The sequence below is a fragment of the Canis lupus genome, chromosome 17, assembly GCF_003254725.2.
Source record: "Canis lupus dingo isolate Sandy chromosome 17, ASM325472v2, whole genome shotgun sequence".
NCBI classification, from domain to species: domain Eukaryota; kingdom Metazoa; phylum Chordata; class Mammalia; order Carnivora; family Canidae; genus Canis; species Canis lupus.
The window spans coordinates 53,498,233-53,515,180 of record NC_064259.1 but is presented as its reverse complement, the minus strand read 5'-3'; the positions used below and the strand labels follow the sequence as shown (position 1 = coordinate 53,515,180).

Genomic DNA, 16,948 nt, shown 5'->3' with positions numbered 1-16,948 from the left:
CGGGACTCGATCCCCGGACCCAGGATCACACCCTAAGCTGAAGGAGACGTTCAACCACTGAGCCACCCATGTGCCCCTTGAGGGCCACTTTAAATAGTATGCTAGGTTGCATCTATTTCATGCTCTACAACAGGTCTTATGCTGAGGTTGAGTACAGCCATGGTTGATGGCCAAGAGGGTCATATTCAAGCCATCCTGCGTGAGGACAGTGCTTTAGGTTTGGCACTAAATTATTTGATAGTTTAACCCTTTGCACTGGAAGGAAGCCATCTTATCTTAGTTCTATTACCTTGCAGTTTCTCTTCCTTTTATCCATTGGTCAATATTACATTCTTTCTTTACATAGGCCACATGCTTTGTTTTTCTCATTAGTACTTAGAAGTTTTTAGTTTTTGACAACTTGTATTAAGATTTCTTTATTGCAAGCAATAGAAAACTCAAACTGGCTTATAAGCTAAAATAAAGTACAGCCCCCAAAACCAAAGTCTAGAGGTTTGAGGCTTTGGGGTGGGTGGGGTCCTGTGGCTCCTGCCCCTTTCTCCCACTCTTCTCTTAGCTCTGCCCACTTGTGCTTGCACCTTCATCCTCAACCTGGCAGCAAGACATCTGTCGCAGAGGGACCTCCCATCCAGGAATGGTGATGTTCAGAGAAACTCTTCCCAAGGCAGTCTCTGAAAAATCTCTCCTTTTGTTCATCGGCCAAAATGATTACACACCCATTTCTGAACCAATCACTGGCAGTGGGTTGAGATGACCCCTGACCACATCAGATCCAACCCCTGGGTCGAGTGGAGGCGGGAACTGGGGTTGGATCCACGTCCCTGGAGGCCGGAGAGCTCTGTGGCAGAAAGAGAAATGCCAGCGGGAGCCAGAGTTCGAGCAGCAAGGAGGAACAGGAACAGAGGACAGAGGCCAACACTGCCCTGCCACTTTGGATGGCATTCTGGTTGCCTCGGGGACATCTTGTTCATTTCTGAACGTACTTCTCCAGTTTCCAGTTAGTAAGACCAGGCTCAGACCTGCCAGATGATGACTATGAAAAAAAAAAATTCATTGTGTTCAGTATGAAAATGAGGCTGGGTGTGGTACATACATGACTAAAGTACTTCTTTTTTTAGCCAAATCAGTTGAATTTTCGTTTTTGAAAATAGTCCACAGGCTTTAACTGCCAAAGTTTCCATGGAGAGGCTGGAGGGATTTTATGGAGTATACTTACCACACAGAACCAAGCTTCCTTAGAATTCTGCCCAGAGGTGCACATAACTGGGTGGTTTGGTTTCACCTATGCTTTGGCAGATCCTGAGCCACTGGGGGGCTTGGTCAGATTCTCTGGTTCTCTACCTTCTCCCTTCAGAGGCATTTTCTTTATTGAGTCAAACCTCACATGGCTACTGATGTTTGAAGGACATTTGCTGTCCTCTCCCTCTCTCTCTTCTTTGGGGGTGGGACAGAAATGGGCTGTACAGGATTCTTTAATTTTATGTAAATGACCCACCTTTTCTTCTTCCTCTGGGGTGTTATAAAAATTAGTGTTCTAAAAACATTTTTACAAAGTGCTCCCTTGAGATGCAAAGAAAAGTGCTAGCAGCACAGCAGGTTCTCCATGAAACTGTTTAAGTGGGAGGAGGGAAGGGAAGAGTCATACACGTGCCTCTGGCATTTTTCAGGTATTTGGGAATTCAAAGAAAATATATCCTTTTAAAAATGATTTTGGCTTTTCACCATCAACCAGGTCACAGACTGAGCCTCTGTTCACTTTTCCCACTTGGCTGGCTGTGGACTTAACTAGGGCACCTCAATGGGCAAGCTTAGTGCAACAGAGTGGTATTTGTGGAAACTGACCAAGTGATGAACTAGGTTTGTATTTATTATCATCACGGATACTTTCAATGTCCTTTTGATGTGCTAACAGTTCTTCCTAAGGAAAATTATGCAAACTATTAATTAAATCAAGAGCAGCAGTCCCTACTGAACTACAATATGCAGATTTGCTGATCTAGATGGACCTGAGCCAGGCAGCGGCCTTTGGCTGCACAGATGCTCTCTGGGGTCAGCTCTCCCTCACATCTGTCACCCTTCCAGAAAGGGCTACAAGAACCCTGCATCCATTGGCCTCGCTGGGCTCTCAGAGCTCCCTCACTGGGGGGAATCCAGACACATTGCTGCAATTCACCCAGGAAAGACCAACTATAGATCCAAATGACTGAACTCAGGGACTCAGGAAGGCAATACAGAACCTTCCAGTTACCCTACGAATTCCTAAGTCATCACTGGAGTTCCTGTATGGCTTACAAGTTGTAACGGAGGTGGAAGAATGATCACACTGAAACTCAAAAGCCAGAAAGACAATGTGATGTGTTAGAAGTCGAACCTTGGTAGGCTGGGTACGTTTCACCTGCTGATAGCTTTTGGTTCTAGGAGCTACCATCTATACATACGGTGTGAGCCTTACTATCACTGGGCTGTTGATGCAAATGCTGGCCCAGGCTGGGCCTGACAATACATGTGCCGATGCCGGGCACACACAGAGGGGAGCCTTGTTATTTCTTGGTTCCCGATGTGTTCTAGTTTCATCCCTAGCCCCAACCAGCCTTTGCCCTCCTGGACCCTTGGCTGCTCTAGCAATGTCCAGCCTGCTGGCTGCCCACTCTTCCTGGTGGAGGACTTTCAGCAGCACAGCTGTAGACAGATGTGATGCACAGGATGCACAGGATGTTTTTATTTTCCTCTCACTCAAGGTTTATTCTCTCCTTCCCTTCCCAGAATAATCCCCATTTGCCCTTTTTCTCTGCCCAAACTTCTAATTTTTAGGTCAGTCTTTTTCTCTAAAATGTCATTGAGTGTTGAATTTCATATTTTATGATGTTAACTTTGTGAAATGCTTTTCCATGAAGACCTTCATGACTCCCAGGTCCTGAGCAGGGCCTTTGTGTTAGGTTCTGTACCCTTGTCTCTGCTCCATCTTCATCCAGCCATAGAAGTAGATGGAGAAATGTTCTTCCCATGGAGTAGGACAATAAAAATGACATGGAGGCTCCCCCTACCCCAGGTACCAGTTCCCTTGTTAGGGGAACCAGAAGCCTCTGAGGCCACTACTGGAGACATAATCCTTTGGCCTAATTAAGCCATTTCCTCTAGTTAAAATGAATCTTTCTAAGTGGGGTCGCTTCAGCATAAATGAGTCATTTGGGCCTTCTAAGGAGGTTTCTGAAGAAGCAAAAAAATGTCAGAAGATTATGGTGTAAGTTCAGAGTGGGAATGGCAGGGTCATATGGAAAAAGGTTGAGGGAGGCGGGAGGCACAGATACGAAGAATATGTTCTCAACTGATGAGCCCCTTCTGTCTCCAACTGTTGCTAAGGGTTGGTCCATCCCAGCTGCATTGGCTTCTGGATGAAGCAGGGCCCTGAAACTAGGTGCAGGGCTTGCTCATGCTGGGTCCTAATTGACCTCAAGACAACTAGCCTCAGTAGGATTCCTGGATTCTACAAAATAATCAGCTAATCCAATGGAAAAACAAAACAAAACAAAACTGGGCTCTCTGGTTGGAGAGTTTATTTTAGTTCTTTGTTAAACTGACTGGTTGTTCATGGAACTGACCAAGTGCGTCACTGAGCAACCTGGCTGCTTTGCTGAAGAATCACAAATGAATGACATGACAGTTCTTTTGTTCTTGTGTAACAACAGCCGCAAAAAAACCCAGTCTCTTTCAATGCACAAGCAAGGCCTCTGGGAATATGGCCTAGTACCTAAGAATGCAGATGCCTAGGGTCAATTTTTGCAGTCCCTCTTTGTTAGCTGTGGGACCACTCAATGCTCTTTTCATCTGCAAATGCAGATAATAGTAACACCAACCTTGTAGAGAGTTTTCTTTTAAAGATTTTTTTAGAGAAAGAGCATGTGCAGGGAGAGGAGCAGAGGGAGAGGGACAAGTAGACTCTGTGCTGAGCATGGAATCTGATGTAGGGCTCCACGCAGGGCTCAATCCCATAACCCTGAGATCATGACCTGAGCAAAAATCAAGAGTTGGATGCTTAATCCACTGAGCCACCCAAGCACCCTGGCCTTGTAGAGTTCTTTAAGGAAGAATGATTCTGCACATGAAGTGCTTACTGAGTATCTGGCAAATACTAAGCATTTAATAGATGCCAAGTACAATTTTTAATATTAGTATGAGGCCAGTAGGTCAGTTTAATAACTACTGTCTTGACAATCAGGAACACCTACAGCATCTTCTCAACAAAAATTTATCCCCAGAGTAGTGTCTTGGGAAGAAGAAACAGCTGTGTACGAGGGTGGGGGCAGAAGGAAACAGGTTCCTCTGTCCAGTGTCCTACAAACCACTATTGCAATGTAGGAAACAGCGCCCACATTGCATGTGGCCTTCTGGGGGAAGGAGCAGGGACTGGGAATTTGGAGAACTCTGAGCCAGAGTGATTCCCAGTTCACTGCTCTCAGGAAAATGATTTGTGTCTACAATGCACGTATAAGTGTATGGCCTGAGCACATGTACATTTACACACACACTCACTCCAGGCTGGAACAACATGGCATCGAATGTATTTTCTTTCTTGTGTTCCTTCTTATCTCTTACATCCTTTGCAGTCCATTCGGGCATAATTATTATTGCTTTGCTGGCTCGGTTCTGCAGCTCTCTAGAGTGGAGCAGATGTCAACAGCTCTGAAAGATCCCATGCTATTACACAGCAGAACAAATGAGGATGTCAGAAAAGGCTCTTCAGTCTAACAAGAAAACAGAGGAAAGAGACAAAAAGAATAAAGCCTTTGGAGACCAGCAGACTCGCTCTGATTAGATCTTATGCTAACATGATGCCCACTCTGCGTACTAACAGTGATTTAATATGTTTAAACGATACTGGGGAAATAGGTCTTGGGGAAAAAAAAAGAGAAAGAATTTCTTCCCTGGCAGGCATGATTAAGATGGTGTGGGTTTCCTAGAACACACAACTGCAGCATGAGACTGTGGAGGGCAGGCCCAAGCATTCTTGCCTACAAGGCTGGACATGGTCTCCTAACACTGGGCAGCCGCAGCTCTCCCGCCATGGGGGAGCCAGACTAGCTGCTCTGATGCATTAGCTGGCTGGTGCAGGACGGGGTGGCGGCCTCACTGCTGGGCCACTGTTTCTTCTCTTGATATGGGAAGGTGTACTTTAAAAACATTTTATATTCGGGGCCACGAGTCCACATGTCCTAATTTTTCCTAATCTTTAACAAAGATACAAAATACTCTAGACTTTTGGAAGTGGGGGAGAAGGAAGGCTGAAATCAAATCAATGTATCAAAGTCCATGTATTACATATAGAACGGATGGGGCGATTTACTAATTGAACAGGTCCTTCAGTTCCTTGCTCTGAACCTATTTGTTCACTTCCTATTTGAAATTCTAACTACTAATGTAATAGTTCTTTCACTAGGCCACAGCAGAATAGAGAGAATTTAGAAGGGCCAACTTTGGGATAGCAAAGATGGAGAGGCAGCTAGGTATATATAAAATTCTGACCGTATGGAAAGGTGCTGATAAGTGGATGTGAAATGAGAAGGCAATACTTACCTGGCAGGGGAGATACCATGATCATGAAATGAGAAGGCACGAATACCACACTGAAGCAGAGAACACTTTAGGTGTTTGTTAACTTATTTGCTCTGAAGTCCTCCCACAGTGGGTCTGAAGCAGTGGTCTGGCAGCTTTTGTTATATGAATAAAGAATAGCACATACTTCAAAAATCCCCAAAGAATAGAAGTTCAAAAACAATAAAGCAGCTCCCTGGAGGGCAACAAATTATCAGTGTTCATTGTTGAAATGCATGCAATGAATTGAAAACCCCGGGACGTTCCTCTGCCCCTAAAAATGCCTGGACTCTCTCATCCAGTGTTAGGATCCATCTATAAGCACAGAAGAGAAACTCAATAGGAAGAGAACTCGAAGGTCACCTGGTCCAGCATCAGTTCCTGCCAAGTGATTAGTTGGCCCATGCTGGATGCCATCTAATGACATTCCCCTGTGAGATGGGGCCAGTCCATTGTCAGAGTGGTCAAATTATTAGAAAGTTCGTGCTTGCTGCGATCTAAATATGCCTCTGTATTTTTACCCACTTGGCCATGGCTCCACCGTCCAGGGCCCCAGGAAGGAGCAATCTAAGCCTGTTACACATATGAGGACAGGGATCCTAACACCTGCCTCCTCCTCTGCATCCCTCCCACCATGGCCCAGCCCCAATCCTTTCTCGTTCTATACATCTATGATTTCAAGTCCTCAACTCTGCTTAGAGAGATCATTTTTATAAGGTGAACTGACATACCGAAACCTAGCACAGTTCTTTAGGTATCAACTGAATGGCCCAAAGGCAGTCTTGAGTGGTGAATTAGCACAAGTGCAGTCAGAACATCATGTTCATATCCAAGCTCTTGTAAGTAATTTGTTCAAAGTCACATAATCTCCCTAAGCTTCTGTTTCCTTATCTGTAAAATGGGATAATAGACTCGATGAGGGGATCTATATAAAGAGGTTTACCAGATAGCAAACACTTCACAAATGTAAGTCATCGTTTTGGAGGAAGAAAGGTAACTGCCTCCCTCATATTTGACCTGCCCTCCCATTACAATCTAAGTTTACAGTGAAAGGGTGGTTCATTTTGAGCTGATCACCAACTGAAACATCTCTATCATGTTCACATAGGCTACCATCAAAGCACATCTGCTGCTTATTCCCTCTTATTTGCTTGTTTATTTTAACCAAGTGCAGGACTTTACATTTATCCCCATTAAACATAATCTTATTAGATCTGGTCCATTGTTTCAGTCTGTCAGATCTTTTTTGCATCCCAATTCCACGGTCCAACACATTAGCTAGCTCTTCCAGCTTTGTGTCACCCACAAATTTTATCACCAGGCCATCAATGTCTTCATCCAAATCATTAATAAAAATAGTTAACAAGGCAAGACGGAGGCCAGAAACCTGTGGTGTGAAAGATCCTTTCTCCAGATCGTCATCAATCTATTAATTAGTACTCTACATTCAATCAGTTACTCATCTACCTGACCTGGCTACCTTCAGCTCCCGCCCAGAAGTGCATCTCATATTCAAGGGCAGGGACTTTATCTGCCAAATGTACCACTGCAACCCAAATGCATTGTTTGCACAATACCCAAAAACCAGTCTAGTAACTCTCAGAAACATGGTAAGTCTGGGAAAATGCAGGGACTCCTTACCTCTCACTGGAAGACCACATCCAGCTCACCTGCCAAAGGTCCAAACTGCCTGCCCATATTATATATTAAAGGTCACAGGGATGCTTGGATGGCACAGTTGGTTAAGCATCCAACTCTTGGTTTCTATTTAGATCATGACCTCAGGGTCGAGAGATCATCCTTCCTCAAAGCTTCAGTCCCCAAAGCAGACAGTGAACCACCTAGAGCTGAACTTAGCTGGCTGGGCCCCAGGATCCCAAGGGGGCCTTTAGAACCTTTTTTCTTGCCTGGGCTTCCATTTTTTGTCACCAACATCTGTGGGAACCTTACCTCTTCCAGCTTGAAGTTACTTTCCTGGATAGAAAATATGGAAAGAATATAAATGCTAAACAGGTCTGTTTCATCATCTGTTCCCACATTGTGCCAATAACAATATTGATCAAGCAATGGACATAGTTATGTTTGCCAGAAGACAAAAACAATAACTTGGTTTGAAGAATTTGGGTGTCTTTTAGCGGTCTGGGGAGCAGTTGCAACAAAAAACTAGATGGCTCACCACTAGCCATTGTGGGAAGATGGCTTACCACAAGGTAAGCAATAGCTACCAGGAGAGGGATCTGTCCCAGTCCCTGGGTTTCTGACTGTCCCCTGTCTCATTCTCCCACCCTCAGATTCTGGTCCAAAACCCCCCACTAACACTACAGAGAAAGTGTTTAAGATCTTGGAATTCTAAGTTCATCAAATGCCAACACATACTATATATGTGGCCTGGGGCCAATCTGTGTCAGGGAGGAACACCTTACCTTACAGTAATTACCTCAGAGTGGCTATGAAGATCATAGGATATAATGGCCTTACAAGTGCTATGTACAGTGCCTGGCCTGTGTGGGGTTGAATAGTGGTAGTCCACTATTACCTTCTGGTCTCTGCCTTCTTCTTGCCACATTTGGTTCTACTCTTGTCTCCAGTCCCCTGTCTATCCCTTCTTCTCAGCCTTTGCTAGGTCTGTCTCAAGCTTTAATTTTCTACTTACCCTTCATAAACTGGCTTCTTCCCACTCCACCCTTCCCATCGGCTTTTGACAATACCTCATTTACACTGAAAATCCCTTGTTGACTCTACTTCTGGAAATACAGACCAAGTATGTGTGCAAAATCCTATCCCCTACGTGGACGTCCAAGGTCCCCATTTATGACAAGCCCCAAGGAATAAGGAGTAACAGCCTTCAGAACTTTTTCATCAATCTCATTAAGGTTACGGTGTTTGGGATCAAATCATGGCTTCTTCATATTTTAACCACATGACCTTGGACAAGTCAGTTTCCTGCCTCAGTCCCCTCATCTAGAAGATGGATACCATAAGATAGGATTGTTGGGAGCACACACCATTCAGCATCATGCCTATTACAAAGCAAATGTTCAGTAAATGTTGGCTGTTATTACCAGCCTCATTTGCACCAGCCTTCTATACTTTATATTTATTCTAGTATCCATTTTCTTTTTATTTTTTTAAAAGATTTTATTTATTTATTCATGAGAGACACACAGAGAGAGGCAGAGACAGGTAGAGAGAGAAGCAGGCTCCCTACGGGGAGCTCGATGTGGGACTTGATCCCAGGACCTCAGGGTCACAACCTGAGCCAAAGGCAGATGCTCAACCACTGAGCCACCCAGGCACCCCTAGTATCCATTTTCTTAATAGATTCTATTTATTTTATAAAGAATTATTTATTTTAGAGGGAGAGAGTGTATGTGAGAGTGAGAGCATGGTAGGGAGGGGCTTTAACAGATTCTTGTGATTCTATTAGATTTGCTCTTGGTCATGTATTATTCTCTTAAGTTTACTAAATTTCTGAGCTCAATAGCAAGGTCTCTAGAAGCCGTATGAATTATTCTAGATGATGCCTTCCCTTCGATGAGGGAAAGCACACTAAAAAAAAAAAAAAAAGCACAATGAAAATGATGATTATCGTACTACAATATTTTTAGATCAATTTCAACCATATTCAGATTTTTAGAGATCATACCCATCCTATCCTCTTCCTACAGTTCTCTCAAAACCTATATGGAACCATGTGCTTACGTGTTATACTATGAGTTATTTGACAATAAATCCATGCTTTAGTCACAACTTCCTCCATCTTCAACATTCATAACTTAATTCTTTTTTTTCATAACTTAACTCGTATATTTAATGAGTTTCTGTTATGTGGCTAGCACGACATATAAAAACACTAAGGTGTAATTCCTGCCTTCAAGAAACAACTAAGTTAAGTGGGGGGAGAATTCTGTTTCGGGTTAGCTTGTAAAAGATTGCAGCACATCTTCATTCCCATGGTAACACCAAGAAAAATTTGGATAATATAAAAATTTGGATAATATAAAAATACAGAGCATATTTTCTGGCCACACCAGAATTTAATTATAAACCAGTAACAAGAAGAGATCTCAAAAATGTTAGAATATTTAGATGTTAACCAAAACTCTACAAAAGAAAAAAACTCAAGGAAAATTAAATAATATTTTTAAGTGGAAGATAATAAAAGCACACAATATCTAAATTTCTAGGATGCAACTAAGGTGATGCTAAGAGTAAAATTCAGAGTTTTAAATGTTTCCATTAGGGGCACCTGTGTAGTTCAGTGGTTGAGTGTCTTGTCTGCCTTTAGCTCAGGTCATGATCTTGGTCCAGGGATTGAGTTTCTCTTCAGGCTCCACGCAGGGAGCCTGCCTCTCTGTCTGCCTGTGTCTCTGCCTCTTTGTCTCTCATGAATTAAAAAAAAACAAAAAAGTGCTTCCATTAGAAAATAGGAAAGGTCTAGCTAGACAGCCCTTCCTCTGCTGTCCTGCCTGCCACCCCCTTGCGGTGTATTCAGTTAACTTCTAGTTCCTTTAGACCTTATTTTTTTAAAAAAATCACTGATCTAAGCTTCTATCTTAAGAAGCTAATAAAGGAATAAATTAAATAGAAGATGGGAAATAATAAAGAGTGAAGAATCCATGAAATAGAAAACAATGGAGAAAATAAACAGCCAAAAAAGTGTTTTTGAAAAGATCAATAATATTGACAAATTTCTAGTTAGACTCAATAAGGAAAAGAAAATGCAAATGACCAATATGAAGAATGAAAGGAAAGATATTCCCTCAAATCCTACAGATCTTAAAACAAGAGGATATTATGAATAACTTTATGCCAACAAGTTTTACAATGCGAAAGAAGTGAATAATCCCTTGAAAAATACAAATTTTCAAAATGGACACAAGAAGAAATAAATGATCTGAAATCTGTTAAAGAAATTGAATTCACCATTAAATTTCCCCCCCTACGAAGAATGCTTCTGGCCCAGATAATGCTAATGGTGAATTCTATCAAACACCTAAGAAATAATACCGATCTTAATCTCTTACAGAACCAAAGGAGAAGGGGTTACCTCTCAACCCTTTCTAAGAGCCCTCATATTCCTAATACCAAAATCTGACAAATGCACCACAAGAAAACTACGAGCCAATATTCCTCATGAATAGAGATGCAAAAATCCTCAGCAAAACATCAGCAAATCAATGCAGAAAAGGGATAACATATCATGGCCAAGTGAGATTTATCACAAATAAATGTAAAGTTGGTTAAAGTGAGAAAATAATGTAACCCATTCCACTAAAAAAAAAAATTAATAAAGGGAAAGAAATCCTATGAACATCTCAGCAGATCCCGGAAAGGAATTTGACAAACTTCAGCATCATTTCAAGATAAAATCTCTAGGCAAATTAAGAGTAGAAAAGAACTGCCTCAATCTGATAAAAGGTATTTACAAAAACTTATACCTAAGACCCTCTGTGGATGAGAAAGTATGGAGCGTTTTCCCTCTAAGTTCAGAAACAAGGTAAGGAAGTCCACTCTCACTGTATCTAGTCAACACTGGATGTGACTCCTTTCCATTAGGCAGAAAAATAAAAGTCATGAAGACTGGGAAAGACAAAGTTTAAATAAGACAAAGTTATCTTTATTTACAAAGACATGATTTTGCATATAGAACATTCAAAGGAATCTACCCCCAAATTCTACTGAATCTAATCATTAAGTGAGGTTTCAGGATACAAGCTCAATATAGAAAATGTAATTATTTGTCTATGTATTATCAATAAACAACTCGAAAAGGAAATTAAAAGTCAATAGTATTTACAATAGAATCAATATGAAATAACTACAAGTCACTTTTTAAAAAGATGCGTAAGACTTTACACTTAAAACTATAAAATAGGGATGCCTGGGTGGCTCAATGGTTGAGCACCTGCCTTTGGCTCAGGTCGTGATCCTGTGGGATCCAGTCCTGCATTGGACTCTCTGTGGGGAGCCTGCTTCTCCCTCTGCCTATGTTTCTGCCTCTCTCTGTATCTCTCATGAATAAATAAAATCTTTAAAACAAAAATAAGACTATAAAATATTGAGAAAAATTAAGACAGACTAAGAAACAGGGAGAGATATACCATACTTACAGTGTAGTATAACCAATATTGTAAAGTCGGTGTTTCCTCACAAAACTGACTTCTAGATTAAATGCAATTCCACTCAAGTTCCCAGGAAGGTTTCTGTAGAAATTGATGAGTTGATAAAAATAAAATAGTTGGAGGGATTTACACAACCTGATTTTAAGTGTCACTGTAAAGCTTTATGGTATTTTTTAAAGACTATTGTGCTTTTTTATGTTTCCATATAAATGTTAGTATTAACTTGTCAATTTCTGAGACAGTAAGTTATTGGTGTAAAGACAGACAAATAGATCAATGGGGCAGAAAAAAACCTCACAATTACTATCTAATGATCTTTGCCAGAGGTGCTGAGGCAAATCAATGGGGCAGGGACAGGCTCTTTAACAAATTGTGCTGGAATCTATTCAGTAGCAAAAGAAACATATTATGGATACTTGAAACAACATGAATGAACCTCAGAAATATCGTGTAATAGTCTGAAAGAAACCAGATGCAGAGGAATACTACTTAAAAATCATATGAAATTCCAAACATCCAAAACTAGTCTGTAGGGATAGAAATTAGGATAGTGGTTACCTCTGGATGGAGGGGGTGAGGACTAGTAAGGTGCACAAAGGGATTTTCTAGAATAATGGCAATGTTTTAGGTCTTATTTGGGATATTAAATGGGTTTTTACATTTATCAAAACTCATTGAATGGTACATTTAAGATCTGTACTTTACTGTTATTATACCCCCATAAGCAAATATTAAAAAAAAAAGAACCCAGAAGCAGGAAAAGAGGGAAGAAAACACAAAGAAAAATTATAATATGTTGTAAGTATAATGCTAGAGACATGCACAGTTTGATGGGAGAACATGGAAGGAGCATAAACAGCTTGATTGTGGACAAGTCTTCCAGCTGAGATCTAGCTACATGAGAATGACACTTCTCTACCCCTCCTGGCATCCTTGTCAACTTGCTCTGAGGATCTCCTTCTCCAGTAGTTGACTGACTTAACACCAGGAAACAATTTGGGGTCTGCCCTGACTTTTGACTACTTGAACCTAGGACAATTCATTGAGGTATAGGGAGAACCCATACTTGTGGGGAAGGGGAAAAGGAAGAACAATCTAGAATCCTCTCAGTAGCTGTCAAATACTTGTTTTTCCTGTTTTCCTTTCCTGGTGCTCACCCAACAATCCATCAGCATCCTCAACAACCCAGGTGTGAATCCCTCTATCACCAAATCCTCCTAATTGCTCCCCCTTCTCTGCCTTTTTTGGTCCAATTTAACATCAAGATTCAATCTCTGCAAATCTGTTGAAAAATCTGGCTATTTGCAAACAAAGAGAAAATTTATTGCCTTACATACCATATATCAAAATAAATCCAGATGGATAGGAGAAAATTATAAAATGGAACCAAAATTTGAAAATATTGGATGAATATTGTCAGAGATCTGAGTGAGGAAAGGACTTCCTGTACAGATAACTAAGAGGGGAGTCAGAACAAAACAGATTCCTTAATGAAAATACAAAACTTAAGTACATCAATAAGTCATTACAATTTTTAAAAGCCTTACAGCAGTCTGGCAGAAAGCATTTTCTACAAATATTTCAGAAAAAGGATTTATATCCTTAATAACTAAAGAAGGAAAGAGAAACACTGTCATTACAATAAAAAATAAAAGTAGGCAAAGACAATATAAATGATTAACTTAGAAAAACAAAAGTTCACCTCAGGAGTATCCAAACAAATAAAATAACCTTGAGATATCATTTTTAAATCTATTGAAATAACAAAGTGTTTGAAAAATGACAACACTCAAAATCCAGTAAGATCAGCATTTTTTTCCCCACTGTGGAGGGAGTATAAATTAGCGCAGTCTTTCTGAAAAGCAGTTAGGCAACCTTGTATCAAAAATCTTAAAAATGGTCTTACCCCTAAGAATTCCACATGTATGAATCTATCCTAAACAACCAGAAGGGCAAACACATTTTATACACAAAGATGTTTAACAAAAAAGGAGAACTACCAGGCAGCCCGGGTGGCTCAGTGGTTTAGCGCCGCCTGCAGCCCAGGGCCTGATCCTGGAGATCTGGGATCAAGTCCCACGTGAGGCTCCCTGCATGGAACCTGCTTCTCCCTCTGCCTGTGTCTCCGCCTCTCTCTCTCCTCTCTGTGTATTCTCATGAATAAATAAATAATATCTTAAAAAAAAAAAAAGGAGAACTACCTAAGTGAGTACGGATGTGATAATGGACTGAACAAATTGTTGTATATCAAAATAATGGAATATTTTGCAGGCTTTTAAAAGTCGGTTTTTTAAAAAACAATTTTAAATATACTATTGGGATTACACACACACACACACACACACACACACACACAAGACCAAGTTTTTACACAGCAAAGGAAACTACCAATAAAATGAAAAGGCAACCTACTGGATGGGAGAAGATATCCTCAAATGACATATCCAATAAGGGGTTAATATTCAAAATGTATAAAGAACTTATACAACTCAACACTGAAAAAAAAATCCAATTAAAAATGGGCAGAGGACCTAAATAGACATTTTCCCAAAGAAATACAGATGGCCAACAGACACATGAAAAAATGTTCAATATCACTTATCAGGGAAATGCAAACCAAAACCACAATGAAATATCACATCTAGCAGAACGGCTAGAAAAAAAAAAAAAGAAAGAAAGAAAAGAAAGAAAGAAAGAAAGAAAGAAAGAAAGAAAGAAAGAAAGAAAGAAAGAGAAAGAAAGAAAGAAAAGAAAGAACGAATGTTGGCTAAGATGTGAAGAAAAGGGAACCCTTGTGTACTGAAGGTGGGAATGTAAATCGGTGCAGCCACAGTGGAAAACAGTATGGATTTTCCTCAAAAAATGAAGACTAGAAATACCATATGATGCAGCGATTTCACCATTGGGTATTTATGCAAAGAAAACTAAAACACTACGTCGAAAAGATATATGCACTCCAATGTTTATGGCAGCATTATTTACAATAGCCAAGATATGAAAGCAACCCAAGTATCAATCAATAGATGAATGAATAAAGAAAATGAGGTACATACATGTAATGGACTAATACTCAGCCCTAAAAAAGAAAGATCTTGCCATTTGCAAAAACATAATGACCTAGAGGATATTACACTAAGTGAAAGAAGTCAGACAAAGGCAAATGCTATATGCTTTTACTTATATGTGGAATCTAAGAAATAAAACAAACAAGAAGCAGAAACAGACCCATAAGTACAGACAATAAATTGATAGTTGCCAGAGGGAAAGGGGTGGGGGAGATGGGCAAAATGGGTGAAGGGAAGTGGGAGGTACAGGCCTCCAGCCACAGAATGAATAAATCACCAGGATGAAAGATGCAGGATAGAGAATATAGTCAATGGTATTGTGATAATGTTATATGTGACAGATAGTAGGTAACGTGGCAAGTGTAGCATAGTGTGTAAAATTGTCAAGTCACTATGTTGTATACCTGAAACTAATGTAACATTGTGTGTCTACTATATGTCAATAAATAAAAAATAAAAATTATAAAAAGCTTAAAAAATTTGGACACTCAAAGATACCCCAAATATGTTAATTGCAAAAGGATATAAAACTTTATACATCGTGATTTTATTTTATTTTATTTTATTATTATTATTTTTTATTTATTTATTTATGATAGTCACACAGAGAGAGAGAGAGAGAGAAAGGCAGAGACATAGGCAGAGGGAGAAGCAGGCTCCATGCACCGGGAGCCCGACGTGGGATTTGATCCCGAGTCTCCAGGATCACACCCTGGGCCAAAGGCAGGCGCTAAACCGCTGTGCCACCCAGGGATCCCACATCGTGATTTTATTATGCAGTAAAACAAAATACACACATTGAAAAATACTGGAAGAAAATATGCATATTTACCGAATCCTGCCTCAAGAGCATGCTAGAGTTCCTGGTTTAGGACTCCAGCCTACATAGGAAACTGATTATATACTGCCATGGTTATGCAGAAGGATGTCTGTTTCTCACTATAGGGTATGGGAGGTCCAGTGATGGAGAAAAATGGTCTTATTCCTTAAGAATTCCACATGTATGAATCTATCCAAAGTACTTAGGATCACTCAAGGACAAGAAGTGCTCTTCTAGATTTCTCTCCAGGGTCACAGGTCCTAACAGCATCCCTATAGGATTCTCCCCTTGAATAATAAGCTGGAAAGAGCTCTGTTTGGAGAAGAGCCAGACTGAATTCTGCCTCTTTAGCAGGAATGCGAATCTAAAGTGAGGAAGAGAAGGTTAAAGCCAGTGGTTATCTGGACTATGATGGTCAGGGCTCTCTGCCAAGCACTGATGCTTCTCTATTTGGTAGAACATTAACCCTCTTCTAGAGCAGAGCATCTGAAAATGGAGGGACAAGGCCATGCCTTTCCCTGGCAGTTTTGGGAACTAGAACTTAAAGGGGATGTTTAGGTCTATAAAGAGGGCTAGAGAGCACCAGACTAGAAGTCGGTCTCCATTGGGCAAGCTGTAGCTTCTCTTTTTCAACTGCATGGTGACCCTGGGCAAGTCACTTTCTCTGGGTCTCGCCTTCTTCATTATATAGTGGGCACAGTGGCACCTACCCACCTTAATTCCCAAGGCAATGTGAAAGGCATATCTAGCTTGTTATGATGTACAGATTTAAGTCTTGGATGATCTTGTACATCCTCTGCCGTGTGGTTTTGGGGTGGAGAACAGATCAGGTTCATAGCTGAAAGCATTTCCTTGCTCATCACACGCCAGGCAGAATGGTGTGCACCATAGTTAACACCTGACTGGGAAAGCCACATAAAAATAAAGCAGAACAAGTGTCTCTCTCTTTCTAAGATATCAGATTCTGGTAGCCACAGCCCCCTCTCTTTTTTTTTTTTCTATATGGCTCAAAGGTTAATTTTTTAAAACTTAAAACAAATTTAAGTTCATTTAATTAACATATAATGTATTAGCTTCAGAGGTAGAGGTGATTCATCAGTCTTCTATAATACCCAGTACTCATTATGTTACATGCCCTCCTTAATGTCCATCACCCAGTTACCCCATACCCCAACCCCCCGTCCCCTCCAACGACCCTCAGTTTGTCTCCTATGATTAAGAGTCTTCTATGGTTTGTCTCCCTGATTTTGTCTTATTTTTTCCTTTCTTCCCCTATGATTCTGTTTTGTTTCTTAAATTCCACATATGAGTGAGATCATATAATTGTCTTTGTCTTATTGACTCATTTC

The 16,948-nt window shown here is 40.6% G+C and overlaps 1 long non-coding RNA gene across 6 annotated transcripts in view; it reads right to left on the bottom strand.

The window, feature by feature from the left end:
- Nucleotides 1-400: 400 nt before the first annotated feature.
- The window catches only part of LOC125752745 (uncharacterized), a 30,412-nt gene continuing 13,864 nt past the window's right edge, over nt 401-16,948 (bottom strand). For 2 of the 6 annotated variants that reach the window (XR_007402903.1, XR_007402906.1), the window contains 6 exons: nt 11,703-11,795; nt 7,540-7,563; nt 6,321-6,480; nt 5,572-5,705; nt 4,531-4,742; nt 401-1,033 (listed from right to left, as the gene is read on the bottom strand). This is a non-coding gene — a long non-coding RNA (uncharacterized LOC125752745). Of the gene's footprint in view, nt 1,034-3,544; nt 4,008-4,530; nt 4,743-5,571; nt 5,786-6,320; nt 6,481-7,539; nt 7,564-11,702; nt 11,796-16,948 lie in introns of those variants that run through there. The other 4 variants (XR_007402905.1, XR_007402907.1, XR_007402908.1 and 1 more) reach the window with 4 other exon arrangements.